The sequence below is a fragment of the Pleurodeles waltl genome, chromosome 2_2 (assembly GCF_031143425.1).
Source record: "Pleurodeles waltl isolate 20211129_DDA chromosome 2_2, aPleWal1.hap1.20221129, whole genome shotgun sequence".
In the NCBI taxonomy this organism is placed as follows: domain Eukaryota; kingdom Metazoa; phylum Chordata; class Amphibia; order Caudata; family Salamandridae; genus Pleurodeles; species Pleurodeles waltl.
This window is the reverse complement of record NC_090439.1, coordinates 468,276,796-468,304,012: the sequence shown is the minus strand read 5'-3', so window position 1 is coordinate 468,304,012 and position 27,217 is coordinate 468,276,796. Positions and strand designations below refer to the sequence as shown.

The 27,217-nt window shown below is 41.6% G+C and overlaps 1 protein-coding gene across 11 annotated transcripts in view; it reads right to left on the bottom strand.

Moving 5' to 3' along the window:
* DLGAP1 (DLG associated protein 1) overlaps window positions 1-27,217 on the bottom strand; it is a 2,415,981-nt gene that overhangs the window by 1,244,950 nt on the left and 1,143,814 nt on the right. For 2 of the 11 annotated variants that reach the window (XM_069219948.1, XM_069219949.1), the window contains one exon: window positions 24,398-24,463. The exons of the other annotated variants lie outside the window; for them this stretch is intronic. The gene's annotated coding sequence lies outside the window, so the exon portion shown is untranslated. The remainder of the gene's footprint in view (window positions 1-24,397; window positions 24,464-27,217) is intronic. 11 annotated transcript variants of the gene reach the window in all.

The following is a 27,217-nucleotide window of genomic DNA, read 5'->3' as shown; positions in this document are numbered from 1 at the left end:
AAATTATTTTGTAATTTTTCTTAACTCGGATGTAAAAGAATAAAGCAAACTTTGCATATTTTTATTGTGAGGTTTACTAACGAAAGATGCTAGTTTATGACCTGCAGAAAATACCCAGCGGAAAAAACAGTTCCTCTGTCAATCGCATTTAATTTCCCATTCAACATTCAGTAAGTGAACCAGTTTATAAGATATATTTTTCATTTTCTTTTTTTTCTCGCTAAAATCGCTCAATGAATTTACACCAAACAAAGGAATGAAGATAAGATGGACTGAGCCTATTCTTCCTGTCACAGTTTATTGTTACCCCAACCAGTAGTTTTTCCTGTAGTAGAGAACAAGAATTCCTACAGATCTTGGAAAAGTGACTAATAGCGCACCATGCGACCTCTTCCCTTCCCCCATGATTAGGTGGCATAATCTGAGGTACATTTATTATTTTTTTGATAGATTTGTCAAACGGGACAAAACCTTTTAGTGATCAAACAGGCTTTTTATACGGCTAACTGATTAAACAATAGGAGCGGCTGATTGAAATTGATACCGACTGTGAAATGTCTATCCACCTTTCAATTACTACCCCTCTGTAAATTGCTTCCCATTTTGAATTTGCCTCTGCTTTCAGCGCCTTACACCCACACCTCTTTGCAGCATTAAATACACTTTCTCCATCTTCACCATGCTATTATCTTCTAAACTATTTACTCTCTCCTTATACATGGCTTCACCCAGCACCTCTTGCACACGTTACATACCATTCCACTCACCACCCAACACCATCATTCTGTCTCATTTATATGTCACTGCATCCTTTTCCGAGGCACAATAATGCAGTAGTATAGCAAAAGCTAATATACTATCTACATAAAGCATGCGACCACCAAACAAACTGCTTTACTTAAAAACTCACTGTGAGAAATTGGGATGCTGATTAGAGTAGGGGGCTACTCAAGCAACAAACACAATCCTTGTCAGGGTTTACCAAAAAGTCACTATATTAACCTGTGTTTAACCCTCTGGTAGCTTGGCACAAAGCACTCAGGCTTAACTTAGAGGCAATGTGCAAAGGTTTATGCAGCACACAAGCAGTAATAAAGTTAAAACACAACACACGAAAAATCTTACACCAATTTAGAAAAATAGAGTAAAATGTAGTAAATGATTTGACGCCAAAATAACAAAAGTCCAGTTAGTAGAACCAGGATATGCAATTTCATAGATTTAGGGTAAATACACTGACTAAGAGCACACATTTGTCATGGTTATCTGGTAGTGCAAGTTAAGACCTTCCACAATGGACTATGGGGCAAATACAGGAACCAGGTTAGTTCTCCTTTTTATTTAGGAGGATTTAAACTGATGTCACACCAAGGGTCCAGGACATGAAGGGCACACCTTAGGGATCAGGAACTCCTTCCAGAAAAGGCCAGCAGGGCTCAGGCAAGTACAGAGCAGCAGGTCAGCTGGGCAGTTGAAGGGAGTCCTTTGGAGCTTGTAATGTCCCTGTAACACAGGACAGGAGATCAGTCAGCTGACACTTGGAGTCACTTCATCTTGGGATGAAGGGTGAAGGTCCAGTCTTCCTTCTCAGCAAACATGGTGTGGCTTAAGCAGTAGGGCAGCAAGGCATCCTTCTTCTGTAGTATTCACATTATAGGAGTGTACTGAAGAGTGGGTCTTAGAGTCCTATTGTTATATCTGGTGCCCCCTTTGAAGAAGTACAAGCTTCTGGCGTTTTCCTCCCACTGATGTGTCTGGAATTTCCTGCCTCTCTTCCCTGGCCCCAGTCCGATTGAGTGCAACATAGGCTAGTGTGAAGTCCTTTGTGTGTGAGCTGAGCCAGTGCCCTTGAATGGCAAGAGTGGTAGATAACTGCTCTTCCGTCCACCCTACAAATAGCCAATCCATTGTGAAGATGTCTGGGAAGAATACACAGATGCCGACTGACAACCACATCTAATTATGTGAACCAGGATCCAGGCTGAAGGCACCAAATGGTTAGGACAAGAAGATACCAACTTAATTAAAGTGGCATTTTCAAAATTGTGACTTAAAATCTGACATTACCAATAAAGAAGGTTATAAATTAACATTTTCCCAGACACCACACATGACTGTCCTACCTGCTCCCAATCAAAAGTTATCACGTATTAAATGCAGTAGGGAAACCCAATGTCATCCAATAGGAAAGGTAGGCTTTGTAATTGTAAAAAATACATTTGAGAGTTTTTCACTACCGGGACATATAATACTTAAAAGTACATGTCCAACATTTGAAATATTACACACCCTCCCCGTGGACTGTTAGGGCCTATCATAAAGATGGCTTATATATATTAAAAAGGAAGGTTTAGGACTGGTAGAAGGTTTAGTTTGCCAGGTTGAAATGGCAGTTTAAAACAGCACACACAGACTGCCATGGCAGGTCTGAGATATGCTTTTAAAGTGCCACTTAAGTGAGTGGCACAAAATGTGCTGCAGGCCCACTAGAACCATTTTATTTATAGACCTTGGATACATGCAGTACCATTTTACTAGGGACTTACAAGTAAATTAAATGTGGCAATTGGATGTGAGCCAATTTGACCATGTTTAAAGGAGAGAAGACAAGTACTTTAGCACTGGTTAGCAATGGTAAATTACACAGAGTCCTAAGAGCCAACGAAAATGGGGTCAGAAAACAGGCGGGGCAAAGACAAAAGTTTAGGGGATGACCCTGCAGAGAAACCAAAGTTGAACGCTCACAATGCATGCCCTATCGTACTCTGTCTGTGAAATGCTACATTGGTTTGGCCTGTAATAACATTCCACTCATTGCTGAAAATGTTGACCTCACAACCCCCAACTGCATAGCTATCAGTCGGAATTAGCTAATTTTCAAGGGGTATGACATTCCTGCAGCTCTTCACACTGGCCTCGCCTCATTCTCACACACCAAGTGTACCAACAAAGAGATGTTGTTGGCATTTTAATCAACAAGGCACTCACTGATTCTTCAATTCTCACACCATCAACCTTCCCATCAATCTTTGAGTACCAGCACCCAACAGTCACCTCACTGTTCAGAGCAAATAACATCACCCTGTATCATCCACACCAGAAGAGATGCACTCTTTTTAAGGAACTCAGCAATCTTTTACTACTTTCATCCATAAACCAATTATCCTTCATAAATTCAACTTCAATATTCTTCAACCTTACATTCTGATTCAGCAACAATCTACAATACACACTCTTCCCATACTTCCTGTGTGATCACTCCTTGAAAATCTTGCATCTCACAAATATCCAACGACATGGCAAGTCCCTAGATCTCTTACTCAAATCCAACACACTGACTCATTTTAAAACTACCATCACCATCAGATCATGAGGTGATATGCATGAGAGTCAATATTCCACCTGTATCTCCTCCCCCTTTCAAACATCCCAATCTCCAGGAAAAAAAAACCTCTCTCCAAGTTATAATTCACCATGCTCACAATGACATCATCCTGTTTTTGCACAAGACATTATTTGACCTTTTAACTCCATACCTATCTATACTACCAATTACCACGATTCACAGAGTACTTTTATCCCAACGGCCCCAGCTCACAGACAAGCTCTCACAAGAAATGCTCTAAAAACCACGATGAAGGCCTTGCTATGTAGATGGCACAAATCTAATATGACTGCAAACCTACAGGAATACAGATCAGCACTACGTACATGATCCACTGAACTTTGCAGTGCTAAACCTTCTGACTTTCATTCCCTCAGGACCATCTCTCTAGACAAGCCATTAAATGGTTAATTGAACCATTAAAATTAACCTATACCCCCACACCACCACTGATAACAGTGCCAGATCTATCAACCAAAGCCTTTGCCATGTACTTCTCTTCAAATATTACAATCAGAAATATTTTTTAAGTTACTCTGTGCTTTACTCTTTTCCTCCTTCAAATCCACCAACCATAATCCCATGAGGTTTTCCTCTCAAAGTTCACAACAACTTCTACAGATAAACCCATTCCCATAATTATCAATATGCGCACCATCAAACCTTTTCAGCCCTGGGATCATGAATCCCTTGTTAATTATTTCTAATGTCCTACTTTGTGATAATTCTCTTTTTTTCAATGTGCCTGCTCTTCATACCGCATAGCTACATGTTTCCGTCTGATAAAAGCCCCACGTCTGCCCACCATTGAGGGGTGAAACACATATTGACTGGTCTAAGTTCTCTCCTGCCTCACAATTAAATAGAGGTTGTCATTTCTTTTCAACTGCATTAAAATAAATGTATGTGCAGATGAGCAAGTAATCTTTGATCACTATTTTATTCACGGAATATCAAACCATATTTATTATCATTCATTACCATACCTTAAAAATACAGTTGCTTTAACCTTTGTTTTTTTCAGTGAAATTGTAGGTTCTTTTAAAGATAAAGTAAGATCTTATTACCATAACAAAACTTCCATGGTTCGCCAACCCACTGCCACACACATCCTTCAGCTGTGTGCAGTGTTGAGTTGGGCACAGGGGCTGGCCTGCGGAAGGGGCCCTGGACACAAATCCCCGCAAGCGGACAATCGCATGATGTGCAGAGCCTTTGACTGTCTGAGGAGTGGGTACAACTCAGGGCATGCACCTGTTAACCCAGGAATGCCCAACTCCACTGCCATGCGAGGCCTTCAGCAGTGCACAGCACGGTGTTGAGTGCAGGGCTTGGCTTTTGAAAAGGCACTGCACCCAATATCCCATGGACAGAGTGAGGTTGGGTGCTCAGTCTACAGGCATCCATCCCCCCCCATGGACACCAATCCCACATTTGTTTTGTAACTCATTTTAATGGCCCCTCAGGAGTCCCTCTGGATTCCTAAGGGATCATAGCAACCCCAAAAAACTGTGTTATAAAAACTTTTGGGCCTAAAGGGATCCCACAAAAGATTCCTGTAATGTTCTGATGTTACCTCCTGCCAATTAGAGAGCTCACTCCAGTCGGACCAATCTCAATCCTGCAGGAGTGAAATAAGTAGAAAGATCTTTTTTGGCCAATCACAATGCTCTTTTTTTTTTCTTGGCCCGAAGGACTCAAAAGGGACCAATTGTCAATATATCTCTGTTTTCTGAACCTCAATTTCTCCAAAACTACTAAGTGGTTTTACATCAAATCCCAAAAAGCACACATTTTGTTTAAAGATCTAGGTTCCTGACAAATTTGGTATAATTCTGTTTAGCTGTTTTTCTCTATCGTTGTCCAGTGTTCTCTAAGCAAATCCCATGTTAGGACCTTCTCTTTTGTTGGTTCCCTCTTGATAAATCACTCTGAAACTTCCCAGGAAGGAGCTGAGTTGGATAAACATTATTTGGAAAGTTTTGTGAAGATTCATCAAACAATGCCAAAGTTATTAACGAAACAAAAACAAAACAGAAAATGTGCTTCATTTGGGAATACTGACCTAATTATAACTAAGTTGTTGTGACACATTATATAGTCACAGTGTAATGCATATGTGTTTTTATTCATTCCAGGCTGACTTGGATGGTATTTTTTCAATCTAAAGATGTAATACTGTACCTTGAGTGGTAAAAGGCTTTTGTCATTTTTCAGGCACTAGCTAATCCTATGCTTAAAAGGTTTGCTGCAAAAATGGCAAAATACTAATCACTTTTCTAGCTCAACATGGATGGCACTATACTAATCTTATGCTTAAAAACTCTGCTAGAAAATCAAATATTTGAGGGTAGCAGTTTTGGAGGTGTTGTAAACTGCTCCACATAAAGAAAGCTCCTTTCCATCTAACATTTTGGAACAACCCAAAGTTCCCTACTATCTATCCACCTCTCTCTCATATATATATATATATATATATATATATATATATATATATATATAATTCAGATGCTTGCCAACCCACCAACATTCCATCTCCCTCTTTGACCCCCTTGCCACACTTGACATTGTGATAACCCACCTCTATTTCTCTCTGCCCATTCTTCCTTCTCCCACCACGAGGGCTTTGGTCTCTACTCCCTATGAAAGAGAGGAGAATATGTGCAGCTTCTCTGTCTCTTCCAAAAAATTCAGGGATAGCTTTCTGCTTTGTAATAACTGCTGGATGGCAGGTGATATGTCTGCCATTCCACAACTTCTCCCTGATCTAGTGAGCCACAAAGAAAATTTGAGAAGTTGTGGGAGGAGCTAGGCCATCATGCACCTATCCACCACCACTTGTGGGTCTTTGGAAAGATTGGAGAGGTGAAAGATCAATGGAATCCATTTCTATGAGTCTATGGACATCGAGTTGATTTGACACATATATTTCTTTCAAAACATGGTTGAACATAAGCTTCACAATCTTCTCCTAATCAACTTTAATCTATACTGAAAGTCTCTTGTAGCCACTTCCCCTCTTCCATTACTTTTTGCAGTGAATATACTGTTAATGTTTTCATAATTTTAGCCTACAAATGTATGGCTAATGTTTAAATAAATTCTTCAGTCCACATGCAATATCCTGCCAATTTGCTAACATGCTTATTCCTCGTGTTCTACTTGGGGGTCATACCTACAGGTTAGTGTTTTTGCACCCATTTCCAAAGAAAGTTCAATAAATATTAAAAGTAAAAGACCTATTATTTGCTATGTTTCTTCTCCGAAACATACAAATTCACAAGACATGAAATGATATTTTTTCACAATAAGGGTACCTGTCATGTAACTTTCCAGAAATACTCCTAAACAGCCACTTTGATGGTCTACTGCAATAAAGTAATACACGGATAACACTCTTGCTATGAATATGATATGACTATTCAACATAAAACAACTATGCAATTTCTTTCCAGTCACATAAAAGCACACCTACCAGCCCTACAACATTACACTATCAGCTATATGACTTCAGAGAATTGGTTGTCACAAACCGCAAAAATATCAGATCATCTGAAAATTTTCTGTGACATAGGGCCTAATTTACAAGAATCTGATGCCATTGATGTGTCAGATTTCTTGCACTTGCAGCACATGCCCTAATGATGCCATGGATGCACTGTATTTACAATACAGAGCTCCATGGGCCACTTTTTCACAGATGCATCAGAAATTCTGACACATCTGTTGGCACTAAACTCACATATTGCTGGAGTAGCATTGTTAAACTGATGCAACTCCAGCAATGCGAGGAGTCTCCAATAGAGAAAAAGCCCTGAGTCAATTGTATGCCTGCTCTGAGCAGACAGTAAAATTCTGACACAGTGAAGTTGCAGAATCAGTTACCGGTGTTTTTTCCTGTGGGAACGCCTACTGTGCATACATTATACCTGGTGCAGATATAATGTGACACAGGGCTTTACAACAGATGCATTGGGCCGAATGCCCAATGCATCAGTTTGTAAATATGGAGCAGTGTAGGGCACTGCTAGTGTGTCCACTGTGTAAAATAAATGATGGAGCGGTGGCACGAAGGGCTTGTACAAGAGGTGTATTTTTTCCTAACACCTTTATTAGCACATACCTTTTAAATCCTTGTGTTCAACTGGCCCTCTCTGGCACATTGACCTATTTCTGCGTGATGAAGGTAGACCAGATATTTGCAGTTTTTTCAAGTTTATGTTTAGACATCTCGGTTCCAGTTGTAAATTGTTCCTTACGGTCAGGCTACTATACTCTTACATGCGTAAGAGAAAGGCGGCTAGCAATGAGGTGTTTTTCAACATGTTTTAACCTGGACACTTTCCCCTTTGCAAATTGGGGTACAAGTTTCAAGGGACATAGGTAGTGGTCCAGGGGACCACAGCCAGCTCTCAGTTAAATCTTTCAAAAAAATGAAAGGGTTTTTAGCAGCCCCATTTCCATTGAGGAAATCGGACCGCTTTATAAGGAAAATATAAAAATATATAAATATATTTTTTGACAATCACTCACAAGGATGGGGGTTTGCTGATCCTTGCCCGCCATCATCACTGTCATTCACAAATTATGACTTGCCTAATGAACATTCATTTAGGAAGAGCAGTCTGCAACTCAATAAATTTGTTTATTTTGCAAACCGACCCATTGATACATATGTTGGCTCGCATAATAAGTTTCTGTTCGCAAATTGGTAGTTAGTACGTCTGGCCATATGCCTTTCAACATGAATAAATACATTGATGGATGTTTACCACAAGGACTGATGCAAGTTCTTCTTTACTTACAGTCACATGGGGTGAACCCTCCCATCGTCAGTAACTGATTAGGTAGAGCGTTGTTTGTAGTTAGCAAATGTGAGGTTTTAGAGGTGGTTTACAGACTGTGATAAGTGATGATACAAATTATATAATCAGTTTTGTGTTCTATATAACATAGAATGAAGATCTTAATCGATATGTTTCAACTGCGCTATGCATATGTAGAACGCAACATATAACATAAGAAATCAGTCCATTTGATACACTTATCTAATAGAGTACATACTTCCTGTGTGAGTTGACAAGTAATAGTTCCTTATCCGTTTGGTGATCAGTGCCCTTCCCAGCTGAATTATTTGTATATGAAGGAAAGCTCTGATTACTTTGGCATACTTTTGTCATTTGCTGTAGTCTATGATAGTCAGCTGAAGCTCCCAGGTCTTTTTTTATACACTTCGATAGAGGCTGTTTGTACACACAAATATGTGCGTTACTGGGCAACCTCTTCTACAAGCATTCAACTTATGAATACACATGTGAAAAGGAGGTGGAGTTCAATAATGGAATATTCAATTATGGAAATATTGGATATGTGTAAGCCACTGAAAAGGGCTCTGGTGTATTTCTCAAGCTAGCTCAAACTCTGTATATATCCTTTCTAGAGCTGTAATTTGAAGTGTTTGAACAATCAGTTTTGAAATTCTTTCTCAAAGTGACTCATGAGAGGAGTTCATATGGTGCCTCCATGAATGGTCCAACAGAAGTTTTTATGAAAGTACTTCCATGAAGATTTGGGGAATTCTCTGCACACACTTTTTAATGGCAGTGCCATTGTGGCAGTCACGTTACAAAATCAAAATCAGACCCACAGGCTCCATGCTTGAATTTGCTAATTTTGGAACTCAGCAATCAACCGGAAAGTCAATATTAAAGCCATCCAAGTCGACATGAAACACTCAATGATTTCAGCAGAAACTTTGCCATAAATGTCTTACGTTTAAAATGTTGCACATTTCTTTCACAGGCTGTGCTTCAATGATGCACTGTTAGATTGTCAAGAGCACTCAGTAACCGGGGATAGAAACATTTTAAACACGAATTGGGTGAATCAGTCAACTTAAGGAACTTATCTTTTCTAAATCAAGAAATAATTAATGTTGACAATGGGTTTTGCAATGATGCACAGCCACTTTAATATTGTTGAGCTTCTTTATTACTCCCAAGTCATGAAACCTTGCAATATACGAAACGGTCTGAGGAACCAGGAAAGATTTGACCCCCACCGGGGTCTCCTTCCCAGCAGTGGAGGGACACCCTTTATGTCCTCAGGGTCAATTTAGCAGAGAGTTCACAAATCAGACGGAGTCACCAACTGGAGGAATAAAGAGAAGTTTATTACATGGATTATAGCTCGAGCTAATACAGAGTCCCAGGACAGTCAAGTGACTATCCTACGGAGGCTGCCCCTTCACTCTGGGGCACCCAACCTTATATACACACAAAACTGCTTAGTCAGAGGACAACTCCACCCCTATCGTATTCAAGGTCCTCTGCGGCCTTCAGAATATTTCAGGGATACACGTGTGGTGGGAGAAGGTACAGATGCAGCTGGCAGGAGGTGGCAACGACCTGTACAAACTTGTTCTGGCAGTTACTGATTAAGCACGACAATTCTCTGAACTGTAATTGGAAAAAGTAATATGGCAGCGATAAGCAGATTGCAGCCCAAGGCTGCGAGCACAAGGTCAATCATCAAAGTTCAAGAGGTTTGTCGAGCACATGGCAACATAATAAAGATAAACAGATGCCTAGCAGCTATGGTGTATGATTAACTTTATGTACATTTTCTCAGGTCATGGAAAAGGCATCTCACTCCCTCCGCAGTTACTTTCTCCTCTAACTCCCGTATATCACACACTCCATTACACATTCATTAGACATCTTTTCATTCTACATTCCGAACATGCACTCTATTGCTTACCTCACCACACATTTTCCCCTTTAAATAGGCACACAAAAAAAAAAAAATACTAAACCTATGCCTAAATCAATATGCATTTTTTAGCAAATTCAGTATACATTTTTTCCATATACTCAAATCAAACATATATTCATGTACAAATGAAATCCTCCTATTTTCTTTTTTTACAAATTGTTCTTTTTTCCTGATACTCATTAGTTGGAATTTTCTCCTGATGAGTATTCAACTTGACAACTTCATTTTTCCTTTTGTCATTAGAATTGGCTCCGTCTTCCAACTGATTTTCCTTTTGAGTTTCACCCCTCTTTTTATTAGAATCCGAACCTTCCTTCCTTTCCACATCATTCTCTTCCATCCAATCATAATTATGTTCAATAAAACTACGTTGTTTGATCTTCCCACCTTCATTGCCTACATGCTTGCATTTAGCCTGTCTGCTAAGGTGCCATACTCTGCCATCACTCCGTAATGCAGAGTTGCTAAACAATTTATTGACCTTCTTTTTTCCTTTTTTTTTATTTTCACTTTCACCCAATCCCCAATAGGCACTGGTACTAATTTCACATCTTGTCATTTATCATGGTATTCCTCGTAAGTTTGTTCAGCTAGCATCAACCTCTTTTTAACATTCTCAGGTGACCATTCCACTTCTTTGGTCACTGACATCCATACTATGCCCTTACTTAATGGCTCCCGTCCCCTCATTATAACAAGTGGGTGTTAGTCAGTACTGGTATTAGGGGTTATTTGATATGCCCATGGCATTCTGAAAATGTAAATCTTCCCAGTTAGAGTATTGCTTCTAGCTATTTGTATCGAGCCTTTGATCACTCTATTGAAGCACTCCACAAAGCCGTTCCCTGAAGGATGATACACAGATGTAGTCTTATGTGCAATACCATTCCTCTCCAAAAATTTCTTAAATGCATCAGACAAAAGTTGTGGACCATTATCTGAGCTCAATTGTTTTAATAATCCCTCTCTTTAAAAATTCTGTTTAGAAACTTTATAATACGATCTAAGTCTGCCTTCCTGACAATTTCTATTTCAGATCATTTGGGAAAATTGATCCATAGCCACAATGATATATTTCTTTTCTGCTACATCATTCTCAATGGGACCCATAATAGCTAACCCAATTTTTTCCAGGACATATTAGAACATAAAATGGGTAACAAAGGTTGAACGTTGTTAAGAGCCTTATCAAAACTATTTCACTCCATGCATTTTGTTACTAGCCTTTCTATATCTTGGTCCAACCCCGGCCACCAATATAATTTTTAATTCTATGTTTAATTTTTTAAATGCCTAGATGTGATTCTTACCAAATATCTAGGACTTTTCTCCTTAACCCACATGGTGGTAGAAATCTTCCACACCACTCCACAGTAAAACTCCATCTTCTTTACTAAATTCATTACGAATCTCCTGAAACACATGTTTGTCTTGATTCAAATTTGTTTCCAGCCAAACTTCATTAAAATATTTCAACACTAATTGTACATTCTTATCCATGTTCATTTACTCTTTCCACTCTTCCCTGTTGATTCCCATCATTCTATCATCAAACACACCAGCAAAACATTAATCAAATAGGAAACTTCCACAACTGTCCTTTGCTGGTAAAGGCATGCAACTCAGGAAGTCAGCTATTCTATTGATGACACCTGGAATATACTGTACGTCATATTGAAATCCAATAATTTGATGTATATCCACGCCAAACGAGGTGAAGCTCATTACAATCCAGTGGTGGTAAGAAGTTTTGTCAAAGGCTTGTGATCTGTTTTGAGAACAACATTGTAACCCCACACATATTGTTGAAAATGAGACAATCGCCAAATAGAAGCTAAAGTCTGTCTTTCAATGACAGTGTATCTCTCTTCTGCCGGTGCGAGAGCGCATGAAGCAAATGCTACAAACCACTCATTATGCTGTTTGTCCATTTGAGAAAGGATTGCCTCTAAGCGTTTCTGACTTGCAGAAGTGGTGCCACATACTTTGTACTAGGGATCAGAGCTCTTCAAAAATGGTACCTTGCAAATGCCTTTTTGAGGTCAGCAAATTCCCTTTGAAACTCCATAGACCGTTCAAATCTGACCACGTTTTTAAGCAAGTTTCTAATACTGTATGTTTTCGTGGCAAAAGTTTGTACAAATTTCAAGTAAAACTCGACTAAACCTGGGAACGCTCTGACATCTTCCTTACTTGATGGTGGAGGAGCCTTACAAATTGCATCGACTAACTCTTCCTTTGGCTTAATCCCTTTTCCACTGATGTTATAGACCAAAAATGTTATTTCTTCTTTTGCAAATTTGCATTTCCCAAACTCCACAGTAAGACCCTTTTGCTCTAAGATTTTCAGTATGTGTCTTAGTTTATCATCATGCCCCTCTTTAGTCCCACCCATTATAAGTAGGTTTTCCTGGGAGAACATCACTTTTTCAACCCCTTCAAACCTATTACCCGGTCTCTGGAGCATTACAGCCACTGAAGCTAATCCAAATGGAAAACACCCAATTGGTGTAATAAATGTTGTTAATGTCTTACATTCTGGAGGCAACTGCACCTGGTGATAGGTGAAATTTAAGTCCAACATTGAAAACCAGTGTACAACCTTGATATTAGCCAGCTTCTCATTAATGCTGGGTAAAGTATATTGGCCAACTAGGATATATTTTATTTAATTCTCTGAAGTCCACACATAATCTGAAATTACTGTTGGATTTTCTTACACCCACCAAGGGTGATACCCATTCCGCTGACACTACCCGTTGAATGATCCCATTCCTGGCCAATTCTTTTAACTCATGTGTGACCTCATTTCTAATGAAAAAAGGTTTGTGCCTCACCTTATGAAAACATTGTGTAACTGTAGATTTTAATTCAATTTTATGGCTCAAATCATTAAACATACCCGCCTTTTCCAAGAAAACCCCGTAAATGTTCTTAGAACTATTTCACCAATGTCTTTTTACTTCTGAATTACAAGAACCAGCTCTATGCTATTGGGATACAGTATTATCCCCAACTCACCATGGTCATACCAACTCAGGACTGAGGACCCTTTTCAGAAACATAAACTTTGCAGGTTGCTTTCTTCCCCTTAAAATTGAATTCCGCACAGTTAAACCCTATCAAATCAATATTCTCCCAGATCAGGCTTCTATAGTGTATGAATTGGTACCCTTCCAAACAATTATTCCCACACACCTCCATTGACAATAGTAAACAGACACTCAAGAATCCGCTACAACCATTACTGCCTCCCCGTCAATTATAAACTCACACACGGGTTTCCTTCTAATAGTGTGATCTGCACTTAGCACATCGTACTTTATGCAGAATACACTATTCACTTCCATGTCTTCATCCTGTCCATCTGGTTCTGAATCATATTCTTCCTGAATAAACTTCATGCTACTGTTTTTTAACAAAAGTTTGCATAGTGTCCAACAATTCTGTCATAGTTGGACTCTTGCTCTTTTGTTTGTAGGGGACTAGGCCATTCCTACAACAAGTCACGACTGTTAACCCAACCCTCCCGGCTCACAAGCTGTACCTCACCAAAAACCCAAATAGTAAAAGGCGATTTGTGGCAGCCTTTTCGCATGGACTCAAGAATGCGACATCTCAGGGGAGTTGTAGCTAAACGGAAATTACCCTTTTCTTACATGAGCAACAAGTCTCAGTCATACACAGGCGATAAAGGAGATGCAATAAAGTTTTCAATAGGTTTTATTAATAAGACTGCAATCTACTGTAAAATGCATGAGCTGCAATGATTAGGATAATGAACAATGCGAGAAACTGAATTGTAGAAATGAGAGTCATGAATATACAGACCCCCACCATCTTGCAAATAACATGAGATGTGAAGTAGGCCCTAATACCTTAGCATGATGAACATGATGAACCTTATCTCTAACCTAAAGAGAGCTATGTGTGTTAAACCTAATCTGCCAGTACCATGTCCATGAGAAGAGCCCCCCAACCTTCGTAACCTAGGAATGAGGTCTCTAGATCAAACTCCGTGGGGACAAAAAGGCTGGGTCGGCATCAAGGCGACGTGTAGAATAGATAGCCTTGATGGCATCTGATAGGAATCCCTCTGATAACCTTATCTGCATGAGATGTATTTATACAGATTTTGTAGGACTCCTGATGCAGGTATGTTCCCAAATAATAGATAAGAAGGCATGCAATTCCCTGAAAAAGTACATTATGTTACTGACACACGTAAGTGGAAAAGTACATGATGTGAATAACTACGTATCTCACTTGTCTTTGATGCTGATAATGATGCCTTCACAGAGTGGCACTGATTACATGAAATCAAAACATCTTCCTAAATATAAAGATAGCAGACATCTTGTAAGAAAACATTTAATAAATGTGCTAAATCAGAGCAGGCTAAGTAGGTTAAAGGTTACTAGGTGATGGGGGCACAGGCCTGCAAGCCAGATGGCTAAGCTATCTCCTGATTCCCAATATAACCAAATAGGATCCACTACAATGCCAAACTCAGAACATATTTGAGTACGTGCAGGAAATTTGTATAATATGCTAAATGTTCTGCACTGCCACATCTATATTATTTTCTCACATCTTCATCACTCTTATTCTTCATGTTTATTCTACCAGTAGAGGGTGTATTCTGACCAACTTTCTCAGTAGAATGCATACTACTTTTACCTTTTTTTACATCCTTCACTTTTCACTACCAACTAATTTACTTTCAACTTGAGACTCCTCAATAACAGCCTTTGCACATCTGCCTGTAAGTTCCTCTTTCTTCACCAGTGCTACCACATCCTTCAAGGGAGTCGACCCATTCACCCACAATTTGTATTGTATATTGGCATTGCTGATGTGCATAATAATCTGGTCATGTATCAATTCTTTCTGTAAAGTTCCAAATCTACAAGTTATGGCCAAATGCTTAGGTGCTTCTATGTACTTATCAATGCTCTCATTTTTGTCCTGCTTGCATTGGAAAACTTTGTACCTGCATACAGTCACACACACTACCGGGAAACGTGAGCGTCAAGGTCCTCTAACGCATGTGTAAAAACATCACCCCCTCCATCCTGTCTGACGTTTTTCTCAATTTCATTGTATGTTTTAATCCCACCTGAACCTAAACAATGTAACTATTTTTTTCTTCTTTTCTGGTGAAAAAGTGTCCATATAATTGAAAAAGTACTCCTTCTAGTCCTGCCATTACATGTAGGGTTCTCCCTTTGCAGACAAAAATTCTTGTGGCATGGCTAAATCCATTGTGCTTGACATGCCAGACAATGTTTTTTATAGAAGACTGGTATAATTAGTCTTCTATAAAAACAACTTCCAAAACCGCAACAGTTTGTTCCTCCAAATTTGCCTTGCATCAGAGATCCAAATTATCACGTAATACTTGCTACTTAAAGAGGAAAAAAATCTTAACCAGTAGAGTGCCTAAGTAATTCAAGGGTCACAGGTGACATGCCTAAATAATTCCCCCAGAGCTTTGCCACAGTATCAGTGTGCCATGTTTTATTGACTGAACATACTGTGCCACTCATCAGTAAGCTCAGTTTGCATGTTAAAATGCATAAGCACATAACTACCTTGGTAATAAGACTGTTGATGAAATGTTAAATGCAGCCATTGAATTTTTTCTCTTCCACCTCATCATCAATAATGATGAGCTGCTAATGCTAGCATGTGGCTGAAATTAAACTTTGCCTCCCACAAAAGGCTCATTGCAGTAGAGCGGGAAGCGCGCTACATACTCCTAAGATGGCAGCATTAATCAGCGTAACATGAAGCAGTCATGTTGTATGCTTTACAATGTCACTGACATGCACAGACCTCCATAGCGTGTGACAGTACTCTTAGAACGATGCAGCTGTTGCAGAGATCCGTTGCCACAAACACCACAGTGCCGAATCAAAGGTGATGTATTAAAAAAAAACTTGTACCCGCTCAAAACACACTTGATAGTGGTACCAGGCGGTATTAAAAAACAAACACAGCAACACTCGAGGGCAGTCGACCCGCTTGAACCCTTCACTGGGGTTGGGGATTTTCACCTTCTCACTTGACTCTTTCTCTCCACCTTCAACTCGTCACCAACTTAGCAATGATGCACAGACACTTCAATAATCTTGAGTTCTTTTATTCAGGCCCAGCTATGAAACCTTGCAATATGCACATCAGTGAGGGAAGAAGCATCCAACTCCATCCGGTTTTACTTTCTCCTCTGGCTCCCATCTCCCCATTGTAAAATACTAACATGCATTCTAATGCTTACCTCACCACAATGGGTATACATGTGTCGACCAAACAGAAATATACCCTTAATGGCTTGCACATTAAATGTACTGTATTATATTTCAGTGCTTGCTGGTACAGTGTCAGAATTAGTAGTTTGTGAGTAGGTTGGTCTGTACAAAATGCTTACTAGTACTTCGGGATTCCTGTTTGAGTTGATTTCCGTGCTCCAGGCAATCTTCTTGTGATCTTGAGTGGAGGTCAAAGGCATTTGCTAGCTTATGACTTTTTTATGGTATGGTTTGTCCCCAATGTGGGTTTGTGTTGAGTTTCATTCAGATGACCTCTGTCAGCTGGACTGAACTCAAAATTTAATCAAGAACACTTCAAGGGCAAGCTCTTTCAAGCATCCCAGCGTTTTTGATGATGCTGCAGTATTTGAATTTGTTACTTTGCAGTAATGGAAGTCACTGGAGATAATTCACAACTGGATTTGTTTTCTCTTATGCAACTGTAGGCTACACACAGCAATTTATTAACCTCTTAGCTGCTGGGCCTTTCCCCCCCCCCGTGCTGAGCCCTTTTTTGGCTATTTGGGGTAGTTCGCGCTTAGGCCTTCATAACTTTTTGTCCACATAAGCTATCCACGCCAAATTTGCGTCCTTTTTTACCAACATCCTCGGCATTCTAATGGTACCCAGAGTTTGTGGTTTCGCCTAGAGGAGACCAAGAAATTAGCCAAAATACAATGAAAATTTCGTTTTTTTCAAAAAAATGGGAAAAAAGGGCTGCCGAAGAAATGAAAATGGCATCAAAAAAGGGTTTCTGGTGCTAAAATCATCATCTTCCCACCTTTCAGGAACGGGCAGACTTGAATCAGAAAAACACATTTTTCAACACAATTTTGGTATTTTACTGGGACATACCCCATTTTTACTATTTTTGGTGCTTTCAGTTAGTGACAGGAATGGGTGTGAAACCAATACTGGATCCCGGAAAGCTAAACATTTCTGAAAAGTAGACAACATTCTGAATTCAGCAAGGGGTCATTTGTGTAGATCCTACAAGGTTTTCCTACAGAAAATAACAGCTGAAATTAAACAAATATTGAAAGTGAGCTGAAAAAAACTGCAATTTTTCTCCACGTTTTACTCTGTACCTTTTTCCTGCAATGTCAGATTTTTAAAGCAATATACCGTTACGTGTGCTGGACTCTTCCGGTTACGAGGATATATAGGGCTTGTAAGTTCATCAAGATCCCTAGGTACCCAGAGCCAATAAATGAGGTGCACCTTGCAATGGGTTTTCATTCTATACCGAGTATACAGCAATTCATTTGCTGAAATATAAAGAGTGAAAAATAGGTATCAAGAAAACCTGTGTATTTCCAAAATGGGCATAAGATAAGGTGTTGAGAAGCAGTGGTTATTTGCACATCTCTGAATTCCGGGGTGCCCATACTAGCATGTGAATTACAGGGCATTTCTCAAATAGACGTCTTTTTTACACACTGTCTTACATTTGGAAGGAAAAAATTTAGAGAAAGACAAGGGGCAATAACACTTGTTTTGCTATTCTGTGTTCCCCCAAGTCTCCCGATAAAATTGATACCTCACTTGTGTGGGTAGGCCTAGCGCCCGCGACAGGAAATGCCCCAAAACACAACGTGGACACATCCCATTTTTTGACAGAAAACAGAGGTGTTTTTTGCAGTGTGCCTACCTGTAGATTTTGGCCTCTAGCTCAGCCGGCACCTATGGAAACCTACCACACCTATGCATTTTTGAAAAACTAGAGACCTAGGGGAATCCAAGATGGGGTGACTTGTGGGGCTCTGACCAGGTTCTGTTACCCAGAATCCTTTGGAAACCTCACAATTTTGCTAAAAAAACACATTTTCCTCACATTTCGGTGACAGAAAGTTCTGGAATCTGAGAGGAGCCACAAATTTCCTTCCACCCAGCGTTCCACTAAGTCTCCCGATAAAAATGGTACCTCACTTGTGTGGGTAGGCCTGGTGCCCGTGACAGGAATAGATCACACAACGGTCAATGTTGGTCCTTACATGAGGCAGCTGTTGACCCTGGGGTGATCCATTCCTGACGCAGGCACTAGGTGTAGGCACTCAAGTGGAGTAGTGTTTTTATCAGGACAGGTGAGGAATCACTGGGTGGTAGGAATTTTGTGGATCCCAGCATATTCCTGTAGTTTGTGTGACAGAAATGCGAGAAAAATATTTTACATAGTAGGATTAAAAGATCCATTTTGCATTAAACTGTTTTCTTGCACAAGATGTTTTTCTTTTCACCTGCAGGTGCTATAACTTTCCATGAGCCTTCTGTTAGCTTTTGAATAGGCATTTGTTATGTATTAGACAACTGATAGAGAGGTTTTCACTGGGAGGAGAGGAAATGACGGGAATGTGACTTGTGGGAAGTACTGCCTGAGCTGCAAGATGAGGAAGAAGCATCTTTTCAATTACGTGATTCAGTGGCCTATTGTGAAGATGTGAGAAACTAGGAAGGTCACCTGCTCCCAGAGTTTGCTGAAATCTGATTGGGTCAAAGGTATGGGGAATGTCACAATTGCTGCAATTAGGTTTTTAGCAGATTTATATTAGAGTGTGTTCCTATAGCAGTTAAAATTCTTCGGATTACTTCTCTTCAGGAGAGACCCCCTTTGAGCCCTTCTCTTTTCAGAGCTGTCTGCCCAATTAAAACTGAAAATACTTTCCAGCATTCTGAAATGACACCTTCACCTTTTTTATTCACCAATTGTTTTGACTATGCATGGTTAATCTAGATTAGGGAACTCCTTCATGAAACACACTTTCTGTGTCTTCCCCATTTTATTTGTAATATTCACTAATATTGTATTTATCTTGTTTTGAAATACCGATTGATGGATGACCTGAAATGATGGTCACTAAAAATTTATGATTACTGAATACACTAATCAAATTGAATTAATTTGTTAATAAAACCCTGTAACTCACTCAAATTCTCCTTACTGACTAATGTGGAGTCTTAAACGAACTTCACTGTTCATGGTGTTTGATGTAAATGGTTGCTCCTTTTCAGTACTCCTTGTCGACAAACACAGGTCCATACGACCAATGGCAAGATTATTTCATGATTACACCGGAAGATTGAGGTACAAGAATCCCCATTCTGTCACAGGTCAGGGGCCCAAACATATGCCTACTTATATCACTGAAGAGGCAGAAGCCGAACCACCATTTGCCTTTTCATCTTCCCTTGACATGTTCAGACTTCAGTATAGCTCTGAGTAACTGACGTTTCACATTTTTATATTTCACATTACACCATTTTAACTTAGTGTTAAGGCTTAGATCTCACTGTCAAATATGTCACTGCTAAAGACTGTACTGTCCTTGCAGTTTCGAAGTGAGGTTGCAGTAAGGTCATGCCAGCCTTACTACTTATCAGACAAACCAGGAAGTTGTACCTGCAGTTTGCAGTCAAGGAAGCGTTATGTTTTTATGGTGACCTTGCATGTTTGTAAGAAAATCAATTTGCTAACGCAGAACACATCATACCAGCAGATAAATACACTGACTATGAATAAATCCCTCCATAGCCGCAGAAATCAAGGTGATTCATGCTAAGATTTCGGATGAAAAAGATCAGTGTCCTTAACATTAATATTTTTACATCAAAAATGACAACATTGTTCATTTTGGTGATGGATGAGTGTTTTATGACCACTTTACTATTGGATTCGTTTGTTTTCAAAAGACAAAACCCCAGGCAATTTTCCACCTGTCAAACTCTCCCTTGGTGTTTTCATTTATCCTCTTACTTTCCTTCCCCATCTATGTTCTTTCTTGTTAATATTCCAGTTCAATTTATCCAGTTTTCTCTCCTGGCAGTTTGGCAAGAGAATGTTTTTTGCATTTTTCTGCTAAATGACCCCACTTTCTACTAATACATTGAATAGAAACAGCTAATTGTATTTGTTTCTGGATTCACAGTGCAATTTTATTTTTATTATTTGTTGTAGTACATCTTGAAGCATTTGACCTAAAGAACAGATCTCTCTCCAGCTATCCAATTCCTCATACGCTTAGGATAAAAGTTTCCTTATATAATTATCCTTATTAGACACTTTGGGGGTCATTCTGCATGACCGCCAGGGCCAACGACCGCGGAAGCACCGCCAACAGGCTGGCGGTGCTTCTGGGGCTATTCTGACCGCGGCGGTAAAGCCGCGGTCAGAAAAGGGAAGCCGGCGGTTTCCCGCCGGTTTCCCGCCGGTTTCCCGCTGCCCCTGTGAATCCTCCCCAGCGGCGCTGCAAGCAGCGCCGCCATGGGGATTCCGACCCCCTTCCCGCCAGCCTGGTTCTGGTGGTTTTCACCGCCAGAACCAGGCTGGCAGGAACGGGTGTCTTGGGGCCCCTGGGGGCCCCTGCAGTGCCCATGCCACTGGTATGGGCACTGCAGGGGCCCCCTAACAGGGCCCCACATTGATTTTCAGTGTCTGCTTGGCAGACACTGAAAATCGCGACGGGTGCAACTGCACCCGTCGCACACGAGCAACTCCGCCGGCTCCATTCGGAGCCGGCATCCTCGTTGCTGGTGCTTTCCCGCTGGGCCGGCGGGCGGCCTTTTGGCGGTCGCCCGCCGGCCCAGCGGGAAAGCCAGAATGACCGCCGCGGTCTTTTGACCGCGGTGCGGTCTTCTGGTGGGGGAACTTTGGCGGGCGGCCTCCGCCGCCCGCCGAAGTTGGAATGACCCCCTTTATTTTTAGTTATCCTTACCACTTTGTTGGGTATGCTTGGAGACCGATTTTCAAAATCAAGAATTCACCTGCTATAGTAGCGCTCTTTTGATCTTTTATCTTACCTTTATAACATTACTTGCTACCGTTAAGATATAGCCACGTTGTGGTTTGCTATTTCACCACAAGAATAGTTTAAACTCCCTTTGTGGTGCACTATTTTCGATAGTTTACTTCTTTGACTACTTGGCCTGAAGGAGGATGCGCACATGTCATATACATACACGGCCTAGAAAGGACCCCAACTCTGAGAGTGCTAAACATGACCATTGTTTCCACCACAAAGTAATTTGGTACCAAGCTTGCTGACATGTTGATTTAAGGAAAAATGTGATATTAAATTCAAACCGGGACACATTCCATGGTGTTTAAGCAGACAAAAACACATGGCTCACAAGTTTATGTTCCTAATTTCCATGTTTATACTGCAAACCCACTAGTACAGTGGCATAAGGCCCCCGCAGGCCCCATGGTGCGGGGAGCGCCGAGCTCTAGGGGAACCCCTCAGCACAGTACACTGCGCACAGTTGGCAGGCCTCTGACTGGGTCCAGGTGGGAGGGGGCCACTCCAGGTACTTTGCAGGGGAGGGCTCAAGTTTTGATACGCCCCTGCACTAGTAACATTAGGTTCTGCAAGTCTGGGACTGCCTGGTGTTATCACACCTATAGTATTTCAGCACTTTTTCTGAGCAGATGCTGATGCACCATAAGTGACCCTCATAGGGATACATGCAGGCTAGAAAGTCTTGGACCTCTGTCTGGTGTAAAATGGCCCAGTACTGTAGCTGTGTCAGTGGAGAAGGAACTGTGGGAAATGAAGATCAGTGTATGCCAGATTAAAGGCCAAAAAGATTGTAAGGGTGAACAGCTCCCAGCAGTAGAGGGCTCCCTGTTGTTTCTCCTTCCTTGCTCTACTCTTCGTTACCATGGCCAATGCGGTCTCCATATGACTGCTAGCCTTTGCTTCTTAGGGTGCAGCGAGTGCGGTTCCACTCAGGACTTTTGGTGGGAGAAGGTGAGAGGAAGGAGTGCATGTTGGAAATGAATGTATAAAAGCACATGCTATCTCCAATAAGACACGTTCCAACACAATACAGCGCTCCTATCATTTGTGCTCTATCTGAACCAGATGTGATGGTCGAGCAAGCCCACTCAGAGATAAACCAGTCTTAATAATGCATGTCAATCAATCAGGCACATAAGTATTAAGAGCTATGTCAACTGAAGCTTTCCTAAAGCTTTATCCTCTGTGTTTTGTGTTCTCTTATGTTACTAGCTTCTTCTGCTGTGTCCCACACAATGCCCTGTGCTCACCTCCATCAGAATGTGATCCCTGTTATTTATTTCCAGTCATCAGTTTTATTTTAAGCCAGCCACAATCCTAATCAGGACCATATTTGCGGGTCTATTTCCTTTTTGAATCAGAAAACTATTAAATGTCCGCAGGTGAATCTTTGCGATTATGAAGTGAGCCAAACCCTACCACTCCACTTTGCCCAGTCTGAGTCATGTGGATTGTCTTTCCTTCTAGACCCCCATTCAACTTGTCAATCAACTGCCTTTTCTAGTTTCATGCATGCAGAGGCACTTTGAAGTCCATAATGTTACACGCCACGCTAATTCACATCTAAGGTGTAAAGGAACGGTCAATGTAGAATTTGCCACCTCGTTACAGCACTTTCATCCCTGACACCAGCTCGCAGCTATTTACACAGCTTTCCATACTCTACCACATTGTCCTTACTAACAATCATCCAGACGTCTCATTGCAGTGAAAGTTACAGTGTTTTCAATGTTTACCAGTCCTTTGCATATTTCCTAACCACCACACTACATTTCCTAAAATGTAACATCTGTCCTTTGTGTTTGGAGAAGGCATGTAATCAAATGCAATAAAATCAGACTATACATTGGCACACGATGTAGTACCATAAAACGTGCACTTGTCAAATCAGGCTGGCTGTATATTGATCACCAGTAAAGGAAATTGTTTTAAAAATGACTGAAATATCCACTTTATGATAACAGTACAAAGGAGGCGGGTAAAAGCTATAAAAACAGTAACACTGCAGACTTCGACAAGGTCTGAATAAAAAAATGGTGTCACCTTCAACATAGTTAGTGCTGAAGCATGGAATCACTGCAGAGGAGAATGGTCAACTATCCACTGATGCTATAAAAGGGTTGTGTAGGGCCTGGTGATCTTTGCAAGCGGTGGGTGTAATACTTGCCAGGAGTTCAGCCCAATGTATTCAAATTGTGGTTTGAGAGTTGCCTTATGTTAAGAATTAACTTGACTGTGCCAATGCTAGAAGTTTGTTATGGGCTCAGTCTTATGCCAGGAATTGCATGCAACATTCCAATACCAGACCTTTGTCATTGACATTGACATTGCCCATACACCCTGGGTTGCCTGTTTGTCAAACGTTTTAGATCCAGCATGTTATCGCTTGCTTCCCACAGCTCGCTTCTCACCCCAATATGTTATGACTGCCCTCTGTGATGCAAAGATGTATCTCCGCTATTCCAAAACCAGCATTTTGCCCCCATGGTAGAATCACGTCTAGTGTGTCAAGATCTGCATTTTGCCATGGATGCACTTCCTTATGCCAAGAATCATCTTCAATTTACCAGCAGCAGCATGTTACTTTGGATGTTGCCATAAGCCTGGAATTATATTGTGTATGGCCACTGCCAATGGCAGACTCACAATCATAAAACAAGCAAACACACTCTTACCCACTCACACTCTCTCACACATTCTAAGTCCATCTCACATTCACTCTCTTCCGCATCACTCACTGTTACTCACAAACAAACGTACTGATATGCACTGGTTCTCACTCACTTACAAACACTGACATACACAGCCTTTCACACCCACTGCCCCTGGTGCAACTGCACTTGCTGCACCATTGACAGATACGCCTTAGACTCACTTCCACTCCCTCTAACAATCTCCAATCTCTCATTCAAAAAAACTCAAACCCCTTCACTCATTCCTTCACACTGGCTTTCACTTATTTACACTCTGTTAAACTCAGATTCTCACTCACTTTCATTTCTCTCACTTTACATTATTCTCATTGACACTCTCAAACATCCTCAAGCGCTAATTCACCCAATAACATTCATTCTAGCACTCACAAACACATACATAGACACAAATACATGCACAAAGAAACATTTTCTACTTACCTTGCTTCCTTTGCTGGCAGCTCTGAGGCTCCATAACAGCAGCTGAGCAGGGCTCTGGTATGTCTGCTGAATAAAACGGATGGTGTCTGTGTGAGGGGATCATAGTTGAAATACACACCTCACATGCACAATCCTGACGCCCATCTACAGAAAGCTGTGTTTTTAAACAGCACTCTGTGGATGAATTATCACTCAACCCCCTCCTCCTATAATCGGAAGGCTAGAGATGACGATGGGGGTCTGATCTGTGCACTGGAAGTGTTCATGAAACAACAAAAGACGTGTTTTCATTACTACTGTTCGGTAAATAGGTAAGAGTTATGGCATGGCAGTAAGTGGTGCCCCGCAGGAGCCCCCATTAGCTATATATGGTCGATTTGGAAAGGCCCCATTGAGACAAGGAGTTAAGTTACTCTTTCTTAATCTGATTCCTTACCGGGTTCCCTGTTAAATAACTTTCTGAGGTTAAAAGAAGCATGTATTGCACTGAGATGAACCAATAGTCGAGGGCCTTCAACTGATCGAAGGCCCTCGTCTATTGGTGAACGCTGGTTGGGTGGGCTTGGGATGTCTACTTAGCATCACTAGTAGTATTAATACAGCACACTGTAAGTCACAAAGGAGTACATTGTTCTCTTTTGCGAGGCAAGAGTTAGTAATGTTGCTCTAAGTAAGAAGACCTACCCCAAGCCTGTTCCGAACCCAGAGGAAGGGTATAGGGCTAATAGTCTTCAAGAAACGTAAGCCTAGTCTGCTTCAAGTACACTACATCAGCCTTGTAGTAAAGGACAAGGGATGATACACCATGAATGGGAGTTACATGCTTGCGGTAAATATGAAAATGTTTCAATATTTTCTGCTAGAATCCACCAGGCCTGGGACCTTGTCAGGGACCTGCATTTTCTCTTTACTGAATGCGGCGGAGGCTGTAAACTCAGTTCAGTGTTAATATTCTGCATAAGGCTGCAAATATTCTAATTTTAATAAAGAAAACATCTCGACAATATGGTTACTGATAAATATTCTGCACACTGCACATCTTCTGGAACCCTTTGAGGTGTTTCACTTAGAAATCAAGAAACAAGTGAAAGCTGAACATATAGGCCCTCATTCTGACCCTGGCGGATACAATCCGCCAGGGCCAACGGGCGCGGGAGCACCGCCGACAGGCCGGCGGTGCCCCTAAGGGCATTCTGACCGCGGCGCTAACGCCGCGGTCAGACAGGGAAAACTGGCGGTCTCCCGTCCAGTTTCCCGCTGCCCTGGGGAATCCTCCATGGCGGCGCAGCATGCTGCGCCGCCATGGGGATTCCGACCCCCTTCCCGCCGGCCTGGCTCTGGCGGTTCTTACCGCCAGAACCTGGCCGGCGGGAACGGGCGTCTTGGGGCCCCTGGGGGCCCCTGCAGTGCCCATGCCCATGGCATGGGCACTGCAGGGGCCCCCTAACAGGGCCCAACTAGGCTTTTCAGTGTCTGCGATGCAGACACTGAAAAGCGCGACGGGTGCTGCTGCACCCGTCGCACGCCTTCCACTCCGCCGGCTCGATTCCGAGCCGGCTTCCTTGTGGAAGGCGCTTTCCCGCTGGGCCGGCGGGCGATCTGAATCAGATCGCCCGCCGGCCCAGCGGGAAAGTCAGAATACCCCTCGCGGTCTATTGACCGCGGGGCGGTATTCAGGCGGCTTCCGACGGGCGGGCGGCAACCGCCGCCCGCCTAGGTCGGAATGACCACCATAGGCTCCTTGAGACTAATGAAAAAAGGCGAAAGTAACCATCATAGGTGGCTGAAGACAAGGACCACACTACTTCAGGCATTCAGACTTTTGTTTTTAACTGCACTAGTTTTGTGAATCACACAACTGTCACAACTTGGGGCTATAAGAGCCCTGTGACGTAGTAAGGACATCCCCACAGCTATGCAGGACCAGCAACAACAGCAGCTTACATTTTTTGGGCATTGATACTGTACTCAGTCTCCTTTCCTAGTCCGATGCCTAGACTTCAGAAAGCAAGGAATTGCAGTGCTTGATTTGTAAAAGAATAACGGAAAGATTAACTGTTCTTTCATGCAAAGCAATATAGCAAGCCAACTTGTTGTGCTGCTTTGCATGAGAAGGAGGGAACAGAAATGTGCCCTATTTCTAAGAGATGGTGCACTTCTGCTCTCTTCCAGCGCTGGTGCACTGTGTGCTGCTTATCACTATAATGCTTATTGGCATAATTGTTTTGTGCAGGAAGGGATACCTTTGCGCACACACCAATCATTAGATTGTTTTTGCATGTGCTGCATAATGCAGGACATGTTGAAAGTGGAAGTAGCAAGAAAAAAACTATGGGCCATATGTATGAAAAAATGGCTTTGCGAATCGCAAATAGCGATTTTTAAGAAATCGCTATTTCCGAGTCGCAATTGGCCATGTAACAAAATTGCGATTCGGAATTAGCGATTTCTTAAAAATCGCTATTTGTGGTTTGCGAGGCCCATTTACCGAATCGCAATTTGCATTTCCGCAAATTGCGATTTTTTGCGATTTGGTAAAAAATCACAAATTGCGAGAAAGAACACCTGGAGGAGCCTGATGACATCACCAGCAGGAAATGAGTCATCCCAGGCAGTTTCAGGTGCCACACCCAAACCAGCATCCTGAGAGAGAGCAGCCCAGCCACACAGAGCAGCAATCTGAAGGAGGCAGCACACCTGAGAAAGGATGGACACCTCAGCCCAAACACAGGACAAGGGAGAAAGAAAGCGCAAGCTAAAATTCAGCGAGCAGGAGCTTGAGGTGCTGACAGTGGAGGTGGTCAGAAGCCATGGCCGCCT